This window comes from Salvelinus namaycush, unplaced genomic scaffold, assembly GCF_016432855.1.
Source record: "Salvelinus namaycush isolate Seneca unplaced genomic scaffold, SaNama_1.0 Scaffold2700, whole genome shotgun sequence".
In the NCBI taxonomy this organism is placed as follows: Eukaryota; Metazoa; Chordata; class Actinopteri; order Salmoniformes; family Salmonidae; genus Salvelinus; species Salvelinus namaycush.
Genome location: NW_024059565.1, coordinates 16,396 through 30,723, shown reverse-complemented (window position 1 = coordinate 30,723; position 14,328 = coordinate 16,396). Strand labels below are relative to the sequence as shown.

At 37.0% G+C, this 14,328-nt stretch overlaps 2 pseudogenes; both read left to right on the top strand.

Moving 5' to 3' along the window:
• The first annotated feature begins 787 nt into the window (after window positions 1–787).
• On the top strand, window positions 788–937 carry LOC120039414 (annotated as a pseudogene).
• Window positions 938–7,893: 6,956 nt separating this feature from the next.
• On the top strand, window positions 7,894–8,043 carry LOC120039413 (annotated as a pseudogene).
• Window positions 8,044–14,328: the final 6,285 nt, after the last annotated feature.

Here is a 14,328-nt window from a genome sequence, read left to right as displayed (position 1 = left end):
ACGCCCGATCTCGTCTGATCTCGGAAGCTAAGCAGGGTCGGGCCTGGTTAGTACTTGGATGGGAGACCGCCTGGGAATACCAGGTGCTGTAAGCCTTTTGTCCACTAGGGGGTGTGGCATTATTTCATCAGCAACACTGCCTTGTAGTAAGCATTTGATGCTGAATTGACTAAATGCAGCTTCTATGGGCTAGTCTCCCCTGCCCTTTTAATACGATCAAAGTTCCTTGTGTTGTCAGGGAGCAACTGCCTTTTATTTATAAGACAAATAAGAATATTGTTACTGAATGCAGCTTGTGTGTGCTCTGTGCTCCCTCGCCCTGTTCAAATGATCAAAGGAAATAATGCTGGTGAGGAGTGGAACTGGACTGGTGTCTGATGGCCCTGTGTTTTCCATGTTGGAATTACAACCCTTCTTTTATGGAGTAAATCAAAAGCACAAGAGAATCGTGAGATGTTATCGATAATAAATCAATTGGTTTCATGCATTTGTCTGTGTGTGTGTGTGTGTCTGAATGTGATTGTATTTCGTCATATCGCAAACATTTGTGATATCAGATAGGTTAAGATATTAAAAAGTAATTGGTGATTTTTTCGACAGTGTTGCATGATGGGAATCTAGTGGTTCACTGATATAATCTAGTAAACAAAATAAACTACTTTTTCACCACTCTGTGTGCAAGTGCATTCCTAAACGGCATTTAACGCAGGTCGATGTGATATGATATTATCAGAACACAAAGTGGTTACCGTTAGCGGAAAATGTTGGCACTGGAGAGACTTTTCCTCCACTAAGCAGAAGAGATACCGTGATCAAGAAGGTGGTTCACCCAGTGTGGGGCTCAGCCATTGCACTCTGGCTGTGCTGACCCCTTGTGAATTTTCCAAATGTGGGAATCTCGATTGCATAATTTATGGTAGTGGTCGTTTGCGCTTTACCCTGATGTCTTTGTTAATGATAAACCGTTGCTTGGCGGCAGGCTTAAGGATGACTTGAGTCAACTGACTGTGCTTATGGAGATCTTTGAAGTCAGTTGTGAAAGAGACTTTGTGGACCAATCGAAAGGTGGAAACATTTGTTTGTAGCAAAACATTGTTGGCATTTTGTCGAAACATTATGTTGCGAAATGCAGCATTGTATTTATGCCACGCTGGTACTTCAATCAAGAGATAGTTGAGAAGCCACTCTAACCCCCCCCCGGTCATGATGTGTCATGCGCTTCCAATATGAAATTGTCCATACATGCGTTCCTCCTTAGCACAGAACAATGCAATAGGTTTTCAACATCCAGAGCTTTTGTGTATTTATTGTGGCTAGTAGGATAGCTGCATGGGAAACTGTTGCTGATGATGTATTTGTCAGAAGTCATTGTATTTGTCCGTTTTTTCCCACAAGGCTGAAATATGTGCCCTCGCTTTGAAATGTTAGCAAGGTTTGTTTGTATTTCATCCAACTATCTGTGCTAAAAAGTGATGGCTACAGTATATGTAATTTCTTCCACTTTTTGAGTGAGCCAAAGTTCAAGCTGCTTATCTAATTGGTGAGAATGCAATGTCTGTTTATCAGACTCACTTTGACTTTATATGGTGTACCAAGAGATGTACCTTCGCTTACGGCCATACCAGCCTGAATACGCCCATCCTGATTGGAGAAGTGACGACAGGTGCGAGTGTCTGAGCTGTGAGTGAGTGTTTGCTGGAGAGTGTTTGCTCGAGAGCTATTTTTGTTAATTAATTGGTTTTTGCAATATAATTTATTATTTTCTTCAGTTGAATAGTTTAAAGTTTGGTTAGTCTTCCCCCTTGCAGGTTTTCTGCTTGGGGGAGAGCCTTTTTTGGACCCATTTTTTGATATATTATGACGGACAACATGGCAACGACAAACGGAATGGAAAAGGACAACGAAAATGCGCAACGGAAGAAAAATGAAGATAAAGAAGGAATGAAATATGGAAAAGAATACACGGTGGCAATTGAGTTGGAAGGAGAAGACAAAGTGACGACAATGGAACTACTAAGAGCAATTAAGGAGGTGTGTGGAGAGGTGGTGGGATGCCGAATGAAAGGAGAAAAGAAGTATGAAGTTACGATGAGGAATGAAAAAGGAAAAGAACGGCTAATGGATGGAATACGAATAAAGGACACCAAGATACTGGCGAGAGATATTAATGTGAAGGAAGTGGTGGTGTCGTTCATGAATCTGCCTGTATACATGGAAGACAGTGCTATATTGGGCAAGCTATGTAGCTGGGGTGTATCAGCAGTCTCTGAAATCAGGAGGAGAGTTTGGCCAGGCACGGATATAGCAGATGGCACGAGATACTGCAAAGTCAAATTCACTGATACTGTGAAATCACTGCCGTACTCTACAAAGTTTGATACGCTTGAAGGTGGAGAGTACTTTAGAGTCATGCATGATAAGCAGGTCAGAGTTTGTAGGCTTTGTATTCAGCCTGGGCATATTGTGAAGGACTGCCCTGAATTTAAATGTTATAAGTGCGGGAAGCAAGGGCATTATGCAAGAGAATGTGTAGGTGGAAAGGAAAGGGCATTTTGCGAAGGATGTCGCATGAGAGCTGACGAGTGCAAATGTGGAGAGGTTGTGAATGAGGAGGGGAGCCAGGATCTTTTTGTGGAGGCTGATGTATCACCCCGAGTAGAAGAAGACGATGGAGGAGAAGACGTGGTGGAGGGAGGAGAGACGGAGAAAAGAAGAGGGGAAAAGATGGAACAGAAGACGGAGGAAATAGGAGGCAGTATGGATTCAGAGATAAGAAGAGGGAGTTTTCAGGAGGAGGACGGGAGTGGGATGGGTGGAGGCACTGGGGACTCACAGTTTTTGGGGGGGGCCTCGGGCTATGTGGGTGCTTCGGAAGGAGGTGAAGTGGAGGGGAGTGGGATGCTGACAACTATACAGGAGACGCAAATGGATACAAGCAGCACAACAGGCACAGGAAAGAAGAATTCGAGTTGGTTGGAAGAGATGGATTTAGAGGCAATTTCAGATTCAGAAGACATGGAAAAGATTGATAGAGCAAGGGTAAGCTACAGGAAGAGGAAAGTGGCGTTGGAGGTGAAAAAGGACGAAAAAGGAAGAAAACATGACAAAAGGTAGAGGAAAATGAGAAAATATATTTTCTTATTATTATTTATTGGAATGGTTAATTGTATGTCAATCAATGCGAATGGTTTAAGAACAATGGAAAAATTTCAAAGAATAGTTAAAATGAAGAATTCGGATATTTTATGCCTGCAAGAAACACATTGGGACAATGTATGTATTTTAGAAGTAAAAAAAATATGGAGAGATTTTATTTTTGTTAACAATGGCAGGGGGAATTCAAGTGGGGTTGCTATTTTATTGAGGAAGGATGTGGTGGATAATGTGAAACAGATATATAATGATAATAATGGGAGGATTTTAATTGTAGATTTTGAATATATGAGTAGGGTTTTTAGAATTATAAATATTTATGCGCCTAATACTGAAATAGAGCGCAAAGATTTATTTTTAGAAATAGGAAAATGGTGTGAGGGAAACTGTATTGTAGTTGGGGATTTTAATGTTAAAATGGATAGACTGGATATGACAAGAGGAGCTATTTTTAGAAGTGATGTATCTAGGGGGGTTTTAAAGAAGATGATGATAGAAAAAGGAATGATTGATATATGGAGGGATGAGAATCCGTACAAGAGAGAATTTTCTAGAAGGCAGGTGGTTTTAGGGGAGTTGAAACAGACACGGATAGATCTGGTTTTAGTAAATGAAGGGTTAAGGAATTTTATGAAGGATATTAAGTATATTTTTACAACTTTTAGTGATCATGCTGGGTTAACATTTTCGGTGGGGTTAGATAGGGAGGGGAAAGGGGGGGGAGTGTGGTGTATGAATGCAAGGTATCTAGGTGATGAGGAATATGGAATACAACTTAAATCTTTGATAGAACATGAAATGGAGGATAAGCAAAAAGGGAATGATAAGTGCCAGTGGTGGGAAAATGTTAAGAAAAAAATAAAAGATTTTAGTATTAGATATGCAAGGAAGAAAAGGAGTAGGATGACAAGAGAAGAAAATTATTTAAGAGCAAAATTGAATGAAGAAATGAGGAAATGTGATATTGATCCTATTTATAATATTGAAAGGTTTTTAGATTTAAAGGCACAATTGAGCAAATGTGAAATAGATAAATGTAAGGGGGCATCTATTAGAAGTAGGGCAAAGTATGTTTTAGAAGGGGAGAAATGTACGTCTTTTTTTCTTGGTTTAGAGAAAACTAAACAGACGAAATCATATATTAGTGAGATAGAAAATGTAAAGGGTGAAGTGGTAAATGATTATGTTGAGATATTAGAAACTGTACAGAATTTTTATAAGGATTTATTTAAGAAAGGGGAGGTGGATGAAGAGTGTGTAAAGGAGATTTTAGGTAGTGTGGATGTGCAAATTGGTGTTGAGGAAAAGCAAATATGTGATAGGAAGATAACAGTGGATGAAGTGAAAGATGCAATTAAGGGATTACAAATAAATAAAAGTCCTGGAGTAGATGGACTAATTGCAGAGTTTTACAAAATGTATGAAAGTTTTTTAGCACCGATTTTAATGGAAGTGTATCAATATATGGAAGATAATAATACTGTTTCAGACTCCATGGTGACAGGACTGATATCGGTTTTATATAAAAATAAGGGGAGCAAAATGAAATTAGAAAATTATAGGCCAATTAGTTTATTAAATTCAGATTATAAGATTTTAGCTAAGATATTGGCGAATAGGATGAAGATGGTTTTAAATGATATTATAGCACCTACACAAAATTATAGTGTGCCTGGAAGAGACATAGCTGATACCATCATTACACTTAGAGATGTGATAAATAAAATGAATAGCGATAAGAGAGGGGGAATTGTTTTAAGTATAGATTTTAATAAAGCTTTTGACAGGGTGGAACATGATTTTATGTTTAGGGTACTGGAAAAATATGGGTTTGGAAATAGAATAATAGGATGGATAAAATTATTATATAGAAAGGCAAAAAGTAGGGTAAAATGTAATGGGGTTTTAACAGATTCTTTTATTCTTGAGAGATCAGTGAGACAGGGGTGCCCTTTATCAGCATTACTGTATGTTTTATCGGTAGAACCCTTAGCGGCATACCTTAAAAAAGATCATTTTATAAATTGTGTAGAGACTCCGCAAGGAGGTTTTAGTTTAATTCATCAATATGCAGACGATACCACAATAACAGTTAGAGATGAGGAAAGTGTTAAAAGGGTGATGGAGTGTTTTAAAGTATATGAGAAAGCCTCAGGAGCAAAAGTGAATATGGAGAAGTCAGTAATAATGTATGTTGGGAAGATTAATGAGGAGATTTTTCCTTTTAAAATGGTAAATGATTATTTTAAGGTGTTAGGTGTGTTTTTAGGGGTGAAGGAACAGGAAGCTAGGGATATGACATGGAGTGGGGTTATAAACAAAGTTAGGAAGGTGGTAAATATGTGGAGGGGGAGGTCTTTGAAATTAAAAGGGAAAGTAATTGTCATAAATTCATTGTTGATGTCAATTTTTATTTATGTAATGAATGTTTTGGATATGCCAGAATGGGTTTTATCTGAAATGAATAAAATTGTAGTTGATTTTTTATGGGAAGGGAAGGGGGTGAAAATAGCTTTTAAAACTTTGATTGCAGGTTATGAGGAGGGGGGCTTGAAGTTGGTGGATTTAAATGTGAGGAAAACAGCAATTAGAGTCAAAATGGTACGTAAATATTTATATGGGGAATTAGATTATGGATGGAAAAGATTTTTTAAGGAGTATTTGCAGGAGGTTGGGAGGATGGGGGACAATGGTTTATTGATGTGTATGAAAAAGGAAATGTTAGGTAATATACCTTTGTTTTATAGAGAAGTGTTTGAGGCTTGGGGGGAGTTTTTACCAAATATTTATTATGAGTGTACCATTTTAGACAATATTTTAAATCAGCCAATTTTTTTAAATCCCAAGATACAGTATAATAATAAGATGTTGTTTTGTAAATATTTTATGAGGGCTGGGATGAGACAGATTGGGGACATCTTATATGAGGTAATTCCGGGGTTCCTTCCAAGTCAGGCAATATTTGATAATGTGGTTGAAGAAAATGATGAAATAAGTAGAACTACTGTGGAGAACATGTATAAGAGAATATTAGGATGTCTTCCTGGGGAGTGGGGTGTTTTAATAAATAAAGAGGTGGCAACAAGAGCTAGGGGTTTACCGGTTTTATATTATGAAGGTAATGGGAAGAAGCATGATTTGTCAGGTTTGAAAGTTAAAAAAGTTTATGAAAAATGTATTTTAAGAGAGATAAAAACTCCTGCTTCGGAAAAAGTGTGGTCTAGGGTGTTTGCAAATATAGATGTAAAATCAATATGGAAGAATGTAAATGTAAAATATAATTCTATAGAATGTGAAGACAATGATTTTAAAATGAAACATAATAGAATTTTTACGAACGTGGTTTTACATCAAATAAATAGAGATATTAAAAGAGAATGTGATATTTGTGGTACGGGGGTGGAAAATTTTATGCACTTTTTTGTTGAATGTAGTAGATTAGATGAGTTTCATAAGTTTTTAAAGGGGATTTTAGTACAACAGTGGGGAGAAGAGATTGTTGCTGGGGTTGAGTGGAGGAGGTTGTTTCTTTTTGGTTTAACTGGGAAAAGCAAAGTTATTAATTTTAATTTGATGAATTTTGTTCTTAGTCATGCCAGATACGCTGTAAGACTAAGAAGGAATTTGGGACATTATGAAGGGAAAATTGTGAGTGTAGAGGTTTTATTTAGAAGTATGTTAGAGAAAGATATAGAAGTAATATATAAATATGGTGGATGTAATTTTGAAAAATTGTTTGTGTGGGGGAGCAATTTTATTGAAATTGAGTCGAATGGAAAACTTGTTTTTAATTATTAATTGGTTTTGGTGGATGATTGTGTTTCTAATAGGTTTTATTTTCTTTTCTTTTTTTGATTTTGTAAAAGGATGAATTGTTCAACCTTTTGATTGTTGATTGAATGTTGTAAATGTTATGTGTTTCTTCATAATAAAAGAAAAAAAAAAAAAAATACGCCCGATCTCGTCTGATCTCGGAAGCTAAGCAGGGTCGGGCCTGGTTAGTACTTGGATGGGAGACCGCCTGGGAATACCAGGTGCTGTAAGCCTTTTGTCCACTAGGGGGTGTGGCATTATTTCATCAGCAACACTGCCTTGTAGTAAGCATTTGATGCTGAATTGACTAAATGCAGCTTCTATGGGCTAGTCTCCCCTGCCCTTTTAATACGATCAAAGTTCCTTGTGTTGTCAGGGAGCAACTGCCTTTTATTTATAAGACAAATAAGAATATTGTTACTGAATGCAGCTTGTGTGTGCTCTTGTGCTCCCTCGCCCTGTTCAAATGATCAAAGGAAATAATGCTGGTGAGGAGTGGAACTGGACTGGTGTCTGATGGCCCTGTGTTTTCCATGTTGGAATTACAACCCTTCTTTTATGGAGTAAATCAAAAGCACAAGAGAATGTGAGATGTTATCGATAATAAATCAATTGGTTTCATGCATTTGTCTGTGTGTGTGTGTGTGTGTCTGAATGTGATTGTATTTCGTCATATCGCAAACATTTGTGATATCAGATAGGTTAAGATATTAAAAAGTAATTGGTGATTTTTTCGACAGTGTTGCATGATGGGAATCTAGTGGTTCACTGATATAATCTAGTAAACAAAATAAACTACTTTTTCACTACTCTGTGTGCAAGTGCATTCCTAAACGGCATTTAACGCAGGTCGATGTGATATGATATTATCAGAACACAAAGTGGTTACCGTTAGCGGAAAATGTTGGCACTGGAGAGACTTTTCCTCCACTAAGCAGAAGAGATACCGTGATCAAGAAGGTGGTTCACCCAGTGTGGGGCTCAGCCATTGCACTCTGGCTGTGCTGACCCCTTGCGAATTTTCCAAATGTGGGAATCTCGATTGCAAAATTTATGGTAGTGGTCGTTTGCGCTTTACCCTGATGTCTTTGTTAATGATAAACCGTTGCTTGGCGGCAGGCTTAAGGATGACTTGAGTCAACTGACTGTGCTTATGGAGATCTTTGAAGTCAGTTGTGAAGGAGACTTTGTGGACCAATCGAAAGGTGGAAACATTTGTTTGTAGCAAAATATTGTTGGCATTTTGTCGAAACATTATGTTGCGAAATGCAGCATTGTATTTATGCCACGCTGGTACTTCAATCAGGAGATAGTTGAGAAGCCACTCTAACCCCCCCCCCGGTCATGATGTGTCATACGCGCCCCATGCGCTTCCAATATGAAATTGTCCATACATGCGTTCCTCCTTAGCACAGAACAATGCAATAGGTTTTCAACATCCAGAGCTTTTGTGTATTTATTGTGGCTAGTAGGATAGCTGCATGGGAAACTGTTGCTGATGATGTATTTGTCAGAAGTCATTGTATTTGTCCGTTTTTTCCCACAAGGCTGAAATATGTGCCCTCGCTTTGAAATGTTAGCAAGGTTTGTTTGTATTTCATCCAACTATCTGTGCTAAAAAGTGATGGCTACAGTATATGTAATTTCTTCCACTTTTTGAGTGAGCCAAAGTTCAAGCTGCTTATCTAATTGGTGAGAATGCAATGTCTGTTTATCAGACTCACTTTGACTTTATATGGTGTACCAAGAGATGTACCTTCGCTTACGGCCATACCAGCCTGAATGCGCATTTCCTGATTGGAGAAGTGACGACAGGTGCGAGTGTCTGAGCTGTGAGTGAGTGTTTGCTGGAGAGTGTTTGCTCGAGAGCTATTTTTGTTAATTAATTGGTTTTTGCAATATAATTTATTATTTTCTTCAGTTGAATAGTTTTAAGTTTGGTTAGTCTTCCCCCTTGCAGTTTTTCTGCTTGGGGGAGAGTTTTTTGGATTCATTTTTTTACTATGACGGACAACATGGAAAAGACAAACGGAATGGACAAAGACAACGAAAAGGCGCAACGGAAGAAAAATGAAGATAAAGAAGAAATGAAATATGGCAAGGAATACACGGTGGCAATTGAGTTGGAAGGAGAAGACAAGGTGACGACAATGGAACTACTAAGAGCAATTAAGGAGGTGTGTGGAGAGGTGGTGGGATGCCGAATGAAAGGGGAGAAGAAGTACGAAATTACGATGAGAAATGAAAAAGGAAAAGAACGTCTAATGGATGGATTAAGAATAAAGGATACAAAGATTCTGGCGAGAGATATTAATGTGAAGGAAGTGGTGGTGTCGTTCATGAATCTCCCAGTATATGTAGAAGACGGTGTGATACTGGGCAAGCTGAGTAGCTGGGGAGTGGCGGCTGTCTCGGAGATAAGGAGGAGAGTTTGGCCAGGAACAGAGGTGGTTGACGGGACACGTTTCTGCAAGGTCAAGTTCACAGAAAAAGTGACATCATTACCTTATTCTACAAGAATTGAGACGTTGGAGGGAGCAGAATATTTCAGAGTCATCCATGACAAACAGGTCAGAGTGTGTCGTATGTGTATTCAACCCGGGCACATAGTTAAAGACTGCCCGGAATTTAAGTGTTTTAAGTGTGGCAATCAAGGACACTATGCGAGGGAATGTGATGGAGAGAAGGAAAGGAATTTTTGTGGTGGATGCAGAAAGAGAGTGGCGGAGTGCAACTGTGGAGAGGTTAGGGCTGGAGAGGGGAGTCAAACACTATTCGAGGAAGCAGTTGTATTGTCGAAAGAAGGAGAAGAAGATGGAGGAGAGGACGTGGTGGAGGGTGGAGAGACGGAAGAAGGAAGAAGGAAGAAGGACCAGAAGATAAATGAAATTGGGAGCAGTATGGACTCAGAAGTAAGAAGAGGGAGTTTTCAGGAGGAGGGGGGGAGTGGAATGGGGGGAAGCACGGGGGACTCACAGGTTTTGGGGGAAGGCACAGCACTAACAAGTAGCTCGGGGGGTGAAGAAATGGAGGGGGTTATGGAGTTGATGACAATACCAGAGACGGTGATGAGCACGGGGAGCACAACGACTATACAAGAAACGGAGATGAATACGGGGAGCACAACGGATGTGGATGTCAAGAGGGTGAGTTGGCTGGAAAACATGGACTTGGAAGAGATATCGGATACGGAGGATGGAGAAAAGATTGAAAGAACGAGGGAAGGATACAGGAAGAGGAAAGCGGCGGGAAGAGGGGGAGAGAAAGGGTGGAAGAGGAAAGAAACTGGATAACAGGTAGAGGAAAATGAAATTATATTTTATCATTTTATTATTTATTAGAATGGTAAATATAATGTCAATAAATGCAAATGGATTGAGGACAATGGGAAAATTTAATAGAATAATAAAAATGAAGAAGTCAGATATTTTATGTATTCAAGAGACGCACTGGGATAATGTATGTGTTTTAGAAGTTAAAAAAATATGGAGGGATTTTATTTATGTAAACAACGGCAGAGGGAATTCAAGTGGGGTTGCTATTTTATTGAGGAGGGATGTGGTGGATAATGTGAAACAGATATATAATGATAATAATGGGAGGATTTTAATTGTAGATTTTGAATATATGAGTATGGTTTTTAGAATTATAAATATTTATGCGCCTAATACTGAAATAGAGCGCAAAGATTTATTTTTAGAAATAGGGAAATGGTGTGAGGGAAACTGTATTGTAGTTGGGGATTTTAATGTTAAAATGGATAGACTGGATATGACAAGAGGAGCTATTTTTAGAAGTGATGTATCTAGGGGGGTTTTAAAGAAGATGATGTTAGAAAAAGGAATAATTGATATATGGAGAGAGGAAAATCCAGAAAAAAGAGAATTTTCTAGAAGGCAGGTGGTTTTAGGGGATTTGAAACAAACGAGGATAGATCTGGTTTTAGTAAAAGAAGGTTTAAGGAATTTTATGAAAGATATTAAGTATGTTTTTACAACTTTTAGTGATCATGCAGGTTTAACATTTTCAGTGGGATTAGATAAGGAAAGAACAGGGGGTGGAATATGGTGTATGAATGCAGGGTATTTGGGAGATGAGGAATATGGGAAACAACTTAAATCTTTGATAGCATGTGAAATGGAGGATAAGCAGAAAGAGAATGATAAGTGTTCATGGTGGGATAAGGTTAAGGAAAAAATAAAAGTTTTTAGTATAGGATATGCAAGGAAAAAGAGAGGTAGGATGAAAAGAGAAGAAAATGAGTTGAGGGCTAAATTGGATAAAGAAATGAGGAAGTGTGACAGTGAACCTAATTATAATATAGGAAAGTTTTTGGAATTAAAAGCACAATTGACTAAATATGAAATAGATAAGTGTAAGGGTGCAATTATAAGAAGTAAGGCAAAGTATGTTTTGGAGGGGGAGAAATGTACTTCATTTTTTCTTGGATTAGAGAAGAATAAACAGAGGAGAACATATATTAGAGAGATCGAAAATATAAAGGGTGAAGTTGTCAATGATTATGTAGAGGTTTTAGAAACAGTGCAGAATTTTTATAAGGATTTATTTAAGAAAGGGGAGGTGGATGAGGGGTGTGTAAAGGAGATATTGGATAGTGTGGATGTGCAAATTAATGTAGAGGATAAACAAATGTGTGATGGGAAGATAACATTGACTGAAGTTAAAGATGCGATTAAGGGTTTACAAGTAAATAAGAGTCCTGGAGTAGATGGAATAATTGCAGAGTTTTATAAAATATATGCCAGTTTTTTAGCACCTATTTTATTGGAAGTTTATCAATATATGGAGGATAATGATAGTATTTCTGAATCTATGGTGACAGGACTGATAACGATTTTATATAAAAATAAGGGGAGTAAATTAAAATTGGAGAATTATAGGCCAATTAGTTTATTAAATTCGGATTATAAGATTTTAGCAAAGATACTGGCAAATAGAATGAAGCAAGTTTTAAATGATATTATAGCACCTACACAGAATTATAGTGTGCCTGGTAGAGATATTGCGGATACAATTAATACAATTAGAGATGTGATAAATAAAATGAATCATGATAAGATGGGGGGAATTGTTTTAAGCATAGATTTAAATAAAGCTTTTGATAGGGTGGAACATGATTTTATGTTTAGGGTAATGGATAAATATGGTTTTGGTAATAGAATAATAGGATGGATAAAATTATTATATAAGAAGGCAAAAAGTAGGGTGAAATGTAATGGGGTTTTAACCGATTCTTTTATTCTTGAGAGATCTGTGAGACAGGGGTGTCCTTTATCAGCTTTATTATTCGTTTTATCGGTAGAACCTTTAGCAGCATTTCTTAAAAGAGATAATCTTATAAATTGTGTAGAGACTCCGCAAGGAGGTTTTAGTTTGATACATCAATACGCAGATGATACCACTATAACAGTTAGAGATGAGGGTAGTGTAAAAAGGGTGATGGAGTGTTTTAAAGTATATGGACAAGCATCGGGTGCAAAGGTTAACATGGAGAAGTCAGTAGTAATGTATATTGGGAAGATTAATGAGGGGAATTTTCCTTTTAAAGTGGTTAAAGATTATTTTAAGGTATTAGGAGTGTTTTTAGGGGTGAAAGAAATGGAAGCTAGGGATTTGACATGGAGTGGTGTAATAAATAAAGTTAGAAAGGTGGTAAATATGTGGAGGGGGAGGTCTTTGAAATTAAAAGGGAAAGTAATTGTCATAAATTCATTGTTGATGTCAATATTTATTTATGTAATGAATGTTTTGGATATGCCAGAATGGGTTTTATCTGAAATGAATAAAATTGTAGTTGATTTTTTATGGGAAGGGAAGGGGGTGAGAATAGCTTTTAAAACTTTGATTGCAGGTTATGAGGAGGGGGGTTTGAAGTTGGTAGATTTAAGTGTAAGGAAAACAGCAATTAGAGTAAAAATGGTACGGAAATATTTATTTGGTGAATTGGATTATGGGTGGAAAAGGTTTTTTAAAGAGTATTTGCAGGAGGTTGGGAGGATGGGGGACAATGGTTTATTGATGAGTATGAAGAAGGAAATGTTAGGTAATATACCTTTGTTTTACAGAGAAGTGTTTGAGGCTTGGGGGCGGTTTTTACCAAATATTTATTATGAATGTACCAGTTTAGAAAATATTTTAAATCAGCCGATATTTTTAAATCCAAAGATAAAGTGCAATAATATGATGTTGTTTTGTAAATATTTTATGAGGGCTGGGATGAGGCAGATAGGTGACATAGCATATGAGGTAATTCCTGGGTTTCTTCCATTTCAGGCTATATATGACAATGTGGTTGAAGTAGATGAAGAAATAAGTAAAACTACTGTGGAGAATATGTACAAGAAAATATTAGGATGTATTCCCGGGGAGTGGGTGATTTTAATAAACAAAGAGGTGGTCAAAAGATCTAGGGCTTTACCAGTTTTATATTATGAAAGTAATGGGGAGAAACATGATTTATCAGGGCTAAAAGTTAAAATGGTTTATAGAAAATGTATTTTAAAAGAGATAAAAAGTCCTGCTGCGGAGAAAGTGTGGTCTAGGGTGTTTCCAAACATGGATGTAAAATCAATATGGAAGAATGTAAATGTAAAATATAATTTTATAGAATGTGAAGACAATGATTTTAAATTGAAACATAATAGGATTTTTACAAATGTGGTTTTGCATCAAATAAATAGGGATATTAAAAGAGAATGCGATATTTGTGGTACGGGGGTGGAAAATTTGATGCACTTTTTTATTGAATGTAGTAGGTTGAAAGACTTTCACGAGTTTTTAAAAGGGCTTTTAGTAAAACATTGGGGAGAAGAGATTTTTACTGGGGTGGAGTGGAGGAGGTTGTTTCTTTTTGGTGTAAATGGGAAAAGTAAAGTTTTAAATTTTAATTTGGTGAATTTTATACTAAGTCATGCTAGATATGCGATAAGATTAAGAAGAAATTTAGGTCATTATGAAGGGAAAATTGTGAGTGTGGAAGGTTTTTTTAGGAGCATATTAGAGAGAGATATAGAGATAATATATAGATACGGTGGAGGAAATTTTGAAAAATTGTTTGTGTGGGGGAGTACTTTTATTGAAATTCTGTCAAATGGGAAACTTGTATTTCATTATTAAGTGGATTTAGTGGATGATTGTGTTTTTTAATAGGTTTTATTTTATTTATTTTTTATTTTTTGATTTTGTAAAAGGATGAATTGTTCATCCTTTTTTATTATTGATTGAATGTTGTAAATATTATGTGTTTTTTCATAATAAAAGATTAAAAAAAAAAAAATACGCCCGATCTCGTCTGATCTCGGAAGCTAAGCAGGGTCGGGCCTGGTTAGTACTTGGATGGGA